At 35.3% G+C, this 9,877-nt stretch overlaps 1 non-coding gene across 1 annotated transcript; it reads left to right on the top strand.

Annotated features, from left to right (window-relative positions):
* Positions 1-227: 227 nt before the first annotated feature.
* On the top strand, positions 228-299 carry TRNAA-GGC (transfer RNA alanine (anticodon GGC)). The gene has a single exon. It is a non-coding gene; the product is annotated as a tRNA-Ala (tRNA).
* Positions 300-9,877: the final 9,578 nt, after the last annotated feature.

Here is a 9,877-nt window from a genome sequence, read left to right as displayed (position 1 = left end):
GGACTAGAATAAACAACTTTCTCACTTATGTGTAAGACAATTCATATGATATGACATGACATGAATGTCGCTCTCCACTTGTTAATACAAGATATACAGAAGACTGGATGTTGTGAAGATATTTATTATTTTAGATGTTAATTTTTTAAGGAAGGAAAAAACTCATCTCTGCCTCTACCTCATCACCGTTCGGCACATATACGCTCTAGCGAAGGAAAATCTCTATCTCCTCTGTAGCTTAGTGGTCAGAGCGCTCGTCCGGCAATCGAGGGACCCGGGTTCGACTCCCGGTAGAGGCAGAGATGAGTTTTTTCCTTCCTTAAAAAATTAACATCTAAAATAATAAATATCTTCACAACATCCAGTCTTCTGTATATCTTGAATTCATATGATGTTTTCCTTCATAAATCATTAGCGGTCCAGAGCTTTTTCGGCATTTCGTTCGTACAGTTCGTACTATATAGCACCTCCCCAGCAATGAGGAAGGCCCACCCGTTGCATGTCTTTTTGCAGTTTTTGTATATGGATTATGATTTCTGCTGAGAGAAGACGAATTCACAAGGTTCTTATTATTATTTCAGATCGTTGTTTCCTGATGCTAACCTATGTCGAGTCCACCTCTGCATAGCACAGCAAAAGGTCAGGAACATGTGAGCTCTCTCTATTCGTGGATATCACAATGCGCTTCTAAACTATCAATTCGTCAATCAATTGACATTGTAGTACACAGTTAAAGTTTTATACCAGTACGAATAGTACCTTGAAAACCTTCATTCATATATTTGGGGTGCCGCAGATGAGACATTAACTAATATATATATATATATAGAAAAATGTATATTATGAAAATTTAAATTTTTGTTGAAACTCACCAATACCAGTGCCATAGGCAGCTGTAATATGCAGTGTACTGAAAAACGTTGTTAAAGTTCCATTTTAAAATTGTGAAGAACTGGAAGGAGAAAGCAAAAAAATATGAACATTGGATATTTCAATAAGAAATAAATCGAAGAATTCATAAATGAAAAATTCGAAAAGGAATCCAAAATTGAAAAAAGTCATAGCCAATGTCTCGGGCTCTCATCGGGGAGGGGGGGGCACCATGACATTGGCTTAACACAGAACGTTTCTGAGAGCATTTCTTGGCCTCCATAGCCTAAATAGATGCTCGATTTCCCCAACGTTCTGCTGTAGTACCATTGAATTCAAAAATCAAAATAGAAGCCAAAACAAATGTGTTTTTCGTCAAGTTGAAGAAAAAAGCAAAGTAGCAGTCAATATAAAATATATATAAAATAGATGCAAAGGAGGTAAAAGTAGCTTACACACCATGTGTATGGTATGCCTCATCTAGGTGAGGCGGGTTGTATTCAAAGTGAACAGTTATAGTTATTGGTGTGAGGGGAAAGTAAGTCCAAGGTGTAAGGAGGAAACCCATTGCATATTAAGATTTTTTTGAGATTATTCAAAGCATTTTTAAAATTGTTGGCATCATTACAGATTTGTTGCGAGAAACTTGAGAAAATACAATATTCTTGAGAACCTTCTTGCTGATATTTGAATTGTGATTGGTTAGAAAATTGACTTTGAAATTAGTCTTTTCTTTTGTCGTGGATACCAGTTAAGACCATATTGTTAGCAATGTTTATTTTTAAGTCAAGGAAATCAGCTTGATTATTGTTGTGATTAGTTTTCTTAAGATATGTGCTAGTGCTAGGGTAGACTTGCTGGCTGATTTCGTGAAAGTTGTTGTAGTTGAAGATTATTAAATCATTGATGTATCTGAAACCAGAAATATTAAGAGAATTTAAATTTTTATTTTCAAAGTAATGCAAGAAAATATTTACAAAAGCACTAGAAAAACAAGTCACCATAGGAATTCCTGTGGGTTGTTTATACAAGCAAATACCATTAAAAAGATAGTTCTCACACACAAAAATACAAAATTTTACAATATTCAACCATTCGTGTTTTTCCATTTTTGTGAATTGTTCATACTTGTTGTAGAGAATTTCATAGATATAAAAGTGTGTGTGTAATCGATAAAGCTTATACCTAGAATATTTTCAATTGTGGTGAGTTATATAAAGTTTGAAAGTGTCAGACATTTTATGAGTCCTATTACCTGGTCTAACACAATCAAAGACCGAACAAAAAGTTTGCAAACTCTTTCAATTACTTTAACTCGATTGATGCACCTAATCATCACAGAAGAACATTTTCTGGGATAATTGAATCAACGCCAAATGCTTCAAGTATAATATAGCTGGGTACTTTTATGCATTTCGGAATTACTACGCATCAACTGACTGAACGATTCACCGATCGACCGTATTATTGCTCAATGTTGCGTTGATAATTAATGCACGCACGAGCAGATGCACCTTAATTGGTGTGAGAGATAAATTTGGCGTGAAATTGTGCCCGGCATGTGGTAGAAAATGATAATAATTTACCACTTCACGGACAAGTTTTTGGCGAGAAACTTGGATTATCTTTATTTGACGAATCGGCGATAAATTTGGTAAACTTTAGCAATTGATCAATCAATTTCTTTTTTTCAAACTTCAAAAATTCGTAAAATTCTAACGAATAGTCAGATATACATAAGTTTCACGTTTATTTTGCTAACTCATGTAAATCAACAATTCTGCAAAATTCCAGAATTTTTGGTGCTGTAGTTTTTTCTTTATAAACCACTTCACATACAAGCTTCTGGCAAGAAATTTGGAATACCTCTATTTAAAACGAATCGGCCATAACTGTGGTAACCTTGTTCTAACCTAACCACACGTTAGAAACAGAAAGAAGGAAACAAAAAAATATATGTATAATATGAAAAAAGTGTAATAGATAAGGTAGATAAGAGAGCCCTCTTTTCACCCTCACCCTACGTGATCTCTTTCGCTCTTGTGTGAGCAAAAATCATTAATACTGGTATAGAAAGAAAGAGCAACTTTTTCGTAGAGATAGGTTTGCTATAAAGCTTCAAGATGGTGAAGAGAGAGGAAAGAAAAACACAGAAAACTTATTTGATTATACTTCACTGGAGTTTGTGAGTTATCATATGAGTGACCAAGTGAGTGTGCGATCGACTGTATGAGTGAGTGAGTGACTGCATGAATGGCCAAGTGAGTGACTGTATGAGTGACCATATGAGTAACAGAGTGAGTGGCCATACAAGGAACCAAGGGAGTGACCATATGACTAACCTAGTGAGGGACCAATTAAGCGACGGTGCGAATGGGAAAGTGAGTGACCGTATGAATGGGAAAGTGAGTGACCGTATGAATGGGAAAGTGAGTGACCGTATGAATGGGAAAGTGAGTGACCGTATGAATGGGAAAGTGAGTGACCGTATGAATTGGAAAGTGAGTGACCGTATGAGTATGTGAGTGTGACTGACTGAATGACTATGTGAAGTACAAAATAGTATTTATACAAGGAGCGAAATGTCGGATGTGAAATATTCGGGGATGAATGTCCAACTCACTTCGTCACTCATACGGCCAGTTATTTAATCACTCATACGGTCAGGTATTTAATCACTCATACGGTCAGTTATTTAATCACTCATACGGCCATGCGCTTGCTCATTTATTTAGTCGCTTACTTGGTCTCTCACTTAGTCCATCAGGCGGTCATTCATACGAAGGTGAGGGCAGGTGAAATGTCAGGAACGAAGTTTCCATAAACCATTCGACACAGTAGATAAACAAGGCTATCATTTTCTCTCAGGCCGGAGGGAAGTAAAATTCACCAAATTCAACAATTTTAAATATCCAGGGTAACCTATTTTACCTCCTCTCATCAGAGATACCATCTCAAAAACAAACAAAAACATACCCATATCAGGGTTTCTCACCCTACGGTCTGCGGACCACCTCCGCAAAATTATTCAATTGTTCTAACTGATATTACCAATATACATATGGGGACTGAAATAAAATTTGTAACTTTCATATTTAGGTTCACCATACCTCATCAAGGAAAATGCGGGGAAATTGCGGTCCTAAATACAGGATATCACTGATTTTAACCAAAAGATGTAATTTGTAAGAAAACTTGCTTATTACTGCAAAAAATAGGTGAAGGGTGGGGGGTTGGGGTGAACAAACAGCTGCTATAAATCGGAGTAAACAAAAATATAGTTGACGGAAAAATCATTCAAATAAATAGATGGCCATACTTCATTGCGAATAATGGTGAGAACTGAGATCTTAATTAAATAGGGTAAAATACAGGAATCTCAATCCCAAAAATATTTTAATGTAGCATTATCAGAAAAAATGTCCATTTAAGGGATTAAATGGGAAATCACAGCGGGAAGTTCTGGGAAATTGTTCCTGCCACGTGTCGTTAAATGCGAGAAATGCATAGGCATGAGTCTCACAGACCCAACCCCATCCATACCTATTAACATGGGGAAAAGTTAAAATATCATTAAAAATAATATTTGACCATTGATTTATTAGAACGTTTTTGAACATATTTTTTATAAATATGGCATCTTTTGCTGGTATAAAATTTTACGCTATCTTAAGTATTTGATTTTTTTTTCAAATTTTCAAAAAAAAAGGCATTAATAACAGCTTACGCGTATTATAAGATGATATGACATCAATGTAACCTTACAATATTCAAATCAAAATGAAGAAAACGGTTCGTTTCGTAAAATGAACTAAAAGATCGAAATTTCATTGACTCATTCTTATATAAAATTTAATTAAATTTTTAAATTTTCAAAAAAATAAAATTATTTTGTTTATAAATCAAATATTTATGAATGGATTTGAAATCTTAATTAGTTTTATATGAAATGAAATGTTTTCTTCATTTTAATTTCAATATTGTGTGGTTACATTGATTTCGTGTCATTTTATCATGCACGCAAGCTGTTTCAAATGGGTTTTTTATTAAATTTAAAAAAAAAATAAGTATTAAATGTATGTTTAATTTTATACCTGAAAAGGATAGCATATTTAATCAAAAGTATGAGAAAAAAACTTGTAATAAATCAATGGTTAAATAGTATTTTTAATGATATTTAAACTTTCCCCCCTAAGAGGTATGTCACCCCTTAAAAGTAGTTGTATACCTTTAACACAAAACAGAACTTGTCTACTCATCATGTAGAAGCAAATTTCGATCGATAAATTTTTTTCCTGCGTAAGCAAATTCAACTTCAGAATTGACTAAGAAAAAATATTGGTTTTACAGTACACTGAATGTAAAACTATCAACATGATGACATAGATACATACCCTATGATCAAAAAACTCATCTAAAAGAAAGTACACTTCATAGAAAAAATAACAATCGTGTATATACAATGTGTGTCTCTTATAAATCCTCTATATCCATTGGAGCTAGGAACCCTAGTAGCAAATTTTCATAAAACATGACTTCGAATCTCAATGACTGTTGTCGAACATTCAACTGTATAACACATTTTTTTTTTATAACGTGCGTTTAAAAAAAACGCAAACATTGCCCTATACAATAAACAATTCAGAAACGAAAAACGGATAAATGGCATATTTTGCGCTTGTTCCTGGTTATTATATCGTAAAAATACGTCATTTTTTGACGGCTATAAGGAAAACGCATGTTCTTTTTCTCACATTGCATGTCTTATGCTAACGATTTTTTTCAGTCATTGCAAAGTGGAGGAAAAACACACTATACTATATGACACATTCAACGTCACTTGCGATGAAACCGTCTGCAGGGGAACTTGTCGTCACTTGCCTAATGGACTAGAACCGAATTCTAGAGGACCTTCTGCAGTCATTAAGAATCAGGCTAAACGAGAGTTGTGTAACCACAAATTGTTTGTACATATTGAAGCTATGCCATCGTGTAGCAGCTCTAAATCAAGGCTTGGTGAGATCGAGTCATCATCGAATTCAGTACTGTTTTTAAAAAGAGCTAAAGACGGTGCTCGGGAGTCAGAAATCCGAACGAACTCCCGTCGCATGATACAGCTGATGAGGTTATGTTGCCTTAATACCAGTTCTCATCACCAGAATTCTCGTTGCAAAGCATTTGGCAACAAGATTGCGATTCTGTGCGTGATTTGTTACATCTACATCTTTGCCATGCGGATGATGTTGGTCATCGCTGGAATTGACATATACTGGTCAATTTTCTCAGATGCTGCGACTTTGAGTATCATAATTCTCTACCTAGTCACCTGGTTATCGATGCAAGTGAATTCCGACCAAATAACTGATATTTCCCATCGAATTGATGAAATTTTCCTGCAGAACGATTTTCCGAGATCGAAGTGTAATTTCATTAGAAAGATGTACACCGTGATGCTTCTGCTCTTCATACAACTGATTGGGATTCGACTTCATGATCACGTTCGCAACGCTGATTACTTTTTACGGTATTACTGTTTTAGTTTAGAGGACTGTCCCCGGGCATTATCGATTTCCACTCTTGTAGTTGGAACATTTGTGTCTGTGTATTTCATACATATAATCCCAACATTTTTTACGCTGATATATTGCTTGCTTGGTGACGACATTTACTTCATGCTCATGGCATTTAAAGAGATGTCTATGAATGTCGGAAAAATATCAGACAGAAAACTGGTGGCCATGTTTCAGCTTCATAAAAGAATAATAGACATCGTGCAACATATGAGCGTAACTTTATCAACGCCCTTATTCATTGTTTTTATGACTAATTATGTGTACCTATTCTTCTCGATTTCCAAGATGATTCTGAATCCCAAATACATTATATTGTATCCTTCAAATGGGTGTTTTTCGATAATTAATATGCTTAAAACCGTTTGCACAGTGTTCGTAATTATCATCGTATCCACCAAGATAACTCACGCCCAGAAACAGGTAAAGCAATCATTTATAAATATTTACGAACATTATATCTTGGTTCACAGAAGAGCTGAGACAGGTGACTTGTCACTGTTGCTGAAGGCTATCGTTGACAGAGAAATCATCCACATGACAGCCGCAGACATGTTCAAAATCAGAAAAAGTAGTATCCTAACATTCGCGGGAACTTTCGTGACTTACGCCGTCCTCATCATAACTCAAGTCCAGCAGTAGCCCAGTAACGATGCTGACGCTACTTGGAGAACTAATGACGTTAAAAATTCTAGTTTGCTAGTTTACGGACAAACAAATTAGACCTATCAAACTATCAATGCAATTCAGACTGATCTATCGACACGTTATCATCATTAATTTTAGAAATTACTCCCTTTGCTGGATTTAGTCGGCATGTACTTACTGTATGTTATTAAAGTGACACACACACCTGACTTCACAAGAATAAGTAAGGTGCATATGAGCAATGAATTCATTTCTTCAACAAGAAAAAGAGTTTTTATAATTAGTTTTTGGCTTTAATTAGAATCATATTACAGTCCAATAGTTCATTCATTCCTAACACTAGAACAGCCAGATTTTAGACTAACCTAAAACCGCCGTTAGGGTTCAACTTGACAACACCCCAAAAAAAAAATTGCATCGTTATTGACGTGGCAACAATAGCTCATCAACGGTTTTTTTTTTTTTGGTCCAGGACTATGCGAAAATAACGGTTTCCCCGTCAGCTTGTACAAAATGTCTGAAGCGGGAGTAGTTATCAATCTTACGCCGATGTGATAATTATATCACATTACATCACATCACATCACATGACTTTTCTTTCCGAGTTCACCTCAGCATAATATCCAGAAAATAAATGTATCCTAGCTATCTATCTGTTAATAGCCTCGCGGTCAGCTCTGATGCTTCGGACGTCAAGGCAAATAAATATATCACATCATTTCACGGTACCGATTGTGGTGACATTATTTTTTCGAACACAGGTGGTCCATAATTCTTATTTCACAAATTATCTACAGATATTTACTTGAAAATCGGTCAGTTTTTTCTTACGACATCAAAATGGCCCCTGTTGGCTGTTCTAGGTGTTTCCAATGTTATTTAATTTAATAATTAACATAAAAAAATATAAAAATTTGTCACACTATACCCTAAAGTACTTTGAGAAAAGTAAAAAAATATCCGATTTGACGTTACATTGTGTGTGTGTTGAGATAACGCAGGGGAAATTGGGAAAACGGTAAAAATGACCCCAACGAGACGCTTCTAGTGTTAACATCGTAATATCTGCTGACAAAAAAAGCCGATAGAACTTTTCCTCTCTGATATTCATGTCCAGCAAGTCAAAAACAGTCAGAGTTGTGTATTTTCACGTAGGACTTTCATTGTTAGACTTTCGTGTGAGCAATATTTAATGAGATACAATTTCAATTTCTATTGAACTGAATTCCACGTGAAGTCTTGTTTCAATTTTTTTTGATTGAATGATTTAATTATCACTGTTCTAATATAAGAACATATGTAGCAACAACAACCAAATTCCAACAAACTGTTATTGTACAATTCGTCACATTCACTCATGATAACAGCTCATATTGTTCTAATTAATTGAAATTCTTGTCAAAACAAGTTAACGTATTCTTGTCGACTATAAAGCTAAAAATAATTAGTTTGGCAGAAAGAATTAAGTCGTTTCGTGATGAGTCAGGTTCAACCAGTTACTTTCAATGGTTATATAATGCTTTTAATTAAAATTTTCGCAATTTTTCCAATATTGTTATAATAATAACTCACTGTATGATAATTCAATTTTTTCATACATTCAAGTAATTAAATTTGATAGAACTTTCTTCGAACAAAATGAAATACAATTCTAATTTCTACTGAAGTAAATTCTACGTTAAGTCTCGTTTAATTTTCTTTTTCTGACTGAATGATTTGAGTGTCACTTTTCAAGGTTAAAATGCTTCATTATAAGAAAAAATTTTCCCATCTTCCTATAAAAAAGCAATAAAGAACATCACATTTTCTTTTTTACGTCCGAAATTCCAAGTAAAAAGAATATGCTTTGAATGCGTTAAACAAAGTAGAATGGAAAATCCTTTGTTGCTGAAAATTCTTCCGTAAATGTATATTAATTGCTTCATTACGTGAAACTCATGGATTGTCATGTGAATGGCTACTAAATTAGTGGAAATGGATTTTGTCATCATTTTTGTTTCTTTCTCTTTTCTTTCTATTCAGCAACATGTCATTAACCAGAATAAGTTCGGAAAGAAACTGTTATATTGAGAAGAATCAACCAATCAGCGGTTGATTGTTGAGCAGTGTTCAAAAAAAGCGAACACTACGCTCGATTCCGTTCTTAAGAAGGTGTCTTCTCGTTCTCCTGAAGTCATCTCGCCGCTTTTTTTTCGATGCTTATTCCGTCCAGGACTGGAGCATGCCGTATGGTTTTGGAGACCATACTTACAGAGGCACGTAGATTTGGCCGAATTGGGTGCAGAGAGGGGTTACGAGTGTCCTTGTTGAAACACGGGGATTGAGTTATGAAGAAAGACTTCATATTTTGAATATGTTTACATTGGAAAAGAACGCAGGTGCCAGGAATATATGATCAAAGTTTTCAAAATTTTCAACCTGCATGGACCATGAATTATTAATACGCCGTCAATCGACAACTTTCACAAGAACACACCAGTATCGATTTATAAGGGGCCGTTCAAGTATTACGTCATCATCGAAAAAGGGGGGGGGGGTTCCGATTTGCTGACTTTTGATGACAAGGGGGGGAGGGGGTTTGGATAATGCTTACTTCAGCAACCACCCTTTATGAAAATATGAGTTAGGGCTGCTGCCCAGTCATGTCTGCCCAGACCATTAAACCTCCTCCGCCATAATGGTCGATTTCGCGGACATTGGAGGGTAGGTAGCGGGTCCCTGGTTCTCCCCATATGCATGTACGGCGATAATTGGTGCTTAGGCTGAACCGGGACTCATCAGTGAAGAGA

Source organism: Pholcus phalangioides, unplaced genomic scaffold, assembly GCF_987345545.1.
Source record: "Pholcus phalangioides strain wild (caught in Gottingen) unplaced genomic scaffold, Ppha-v1.0 ptg000003l_1, whole genome shotgun sequence".
NCBI lineage: Eukaryota > Metazoa > Arthropoda > Arachnida > Araneae > Pholcidae > Pholcus > Pholcus phalangioides.
The sequence above is the reverse complement of the archived record's forward strand: the minus strand, read 5'-3'. Positions and strand labels throughout refer to the sequence as shown.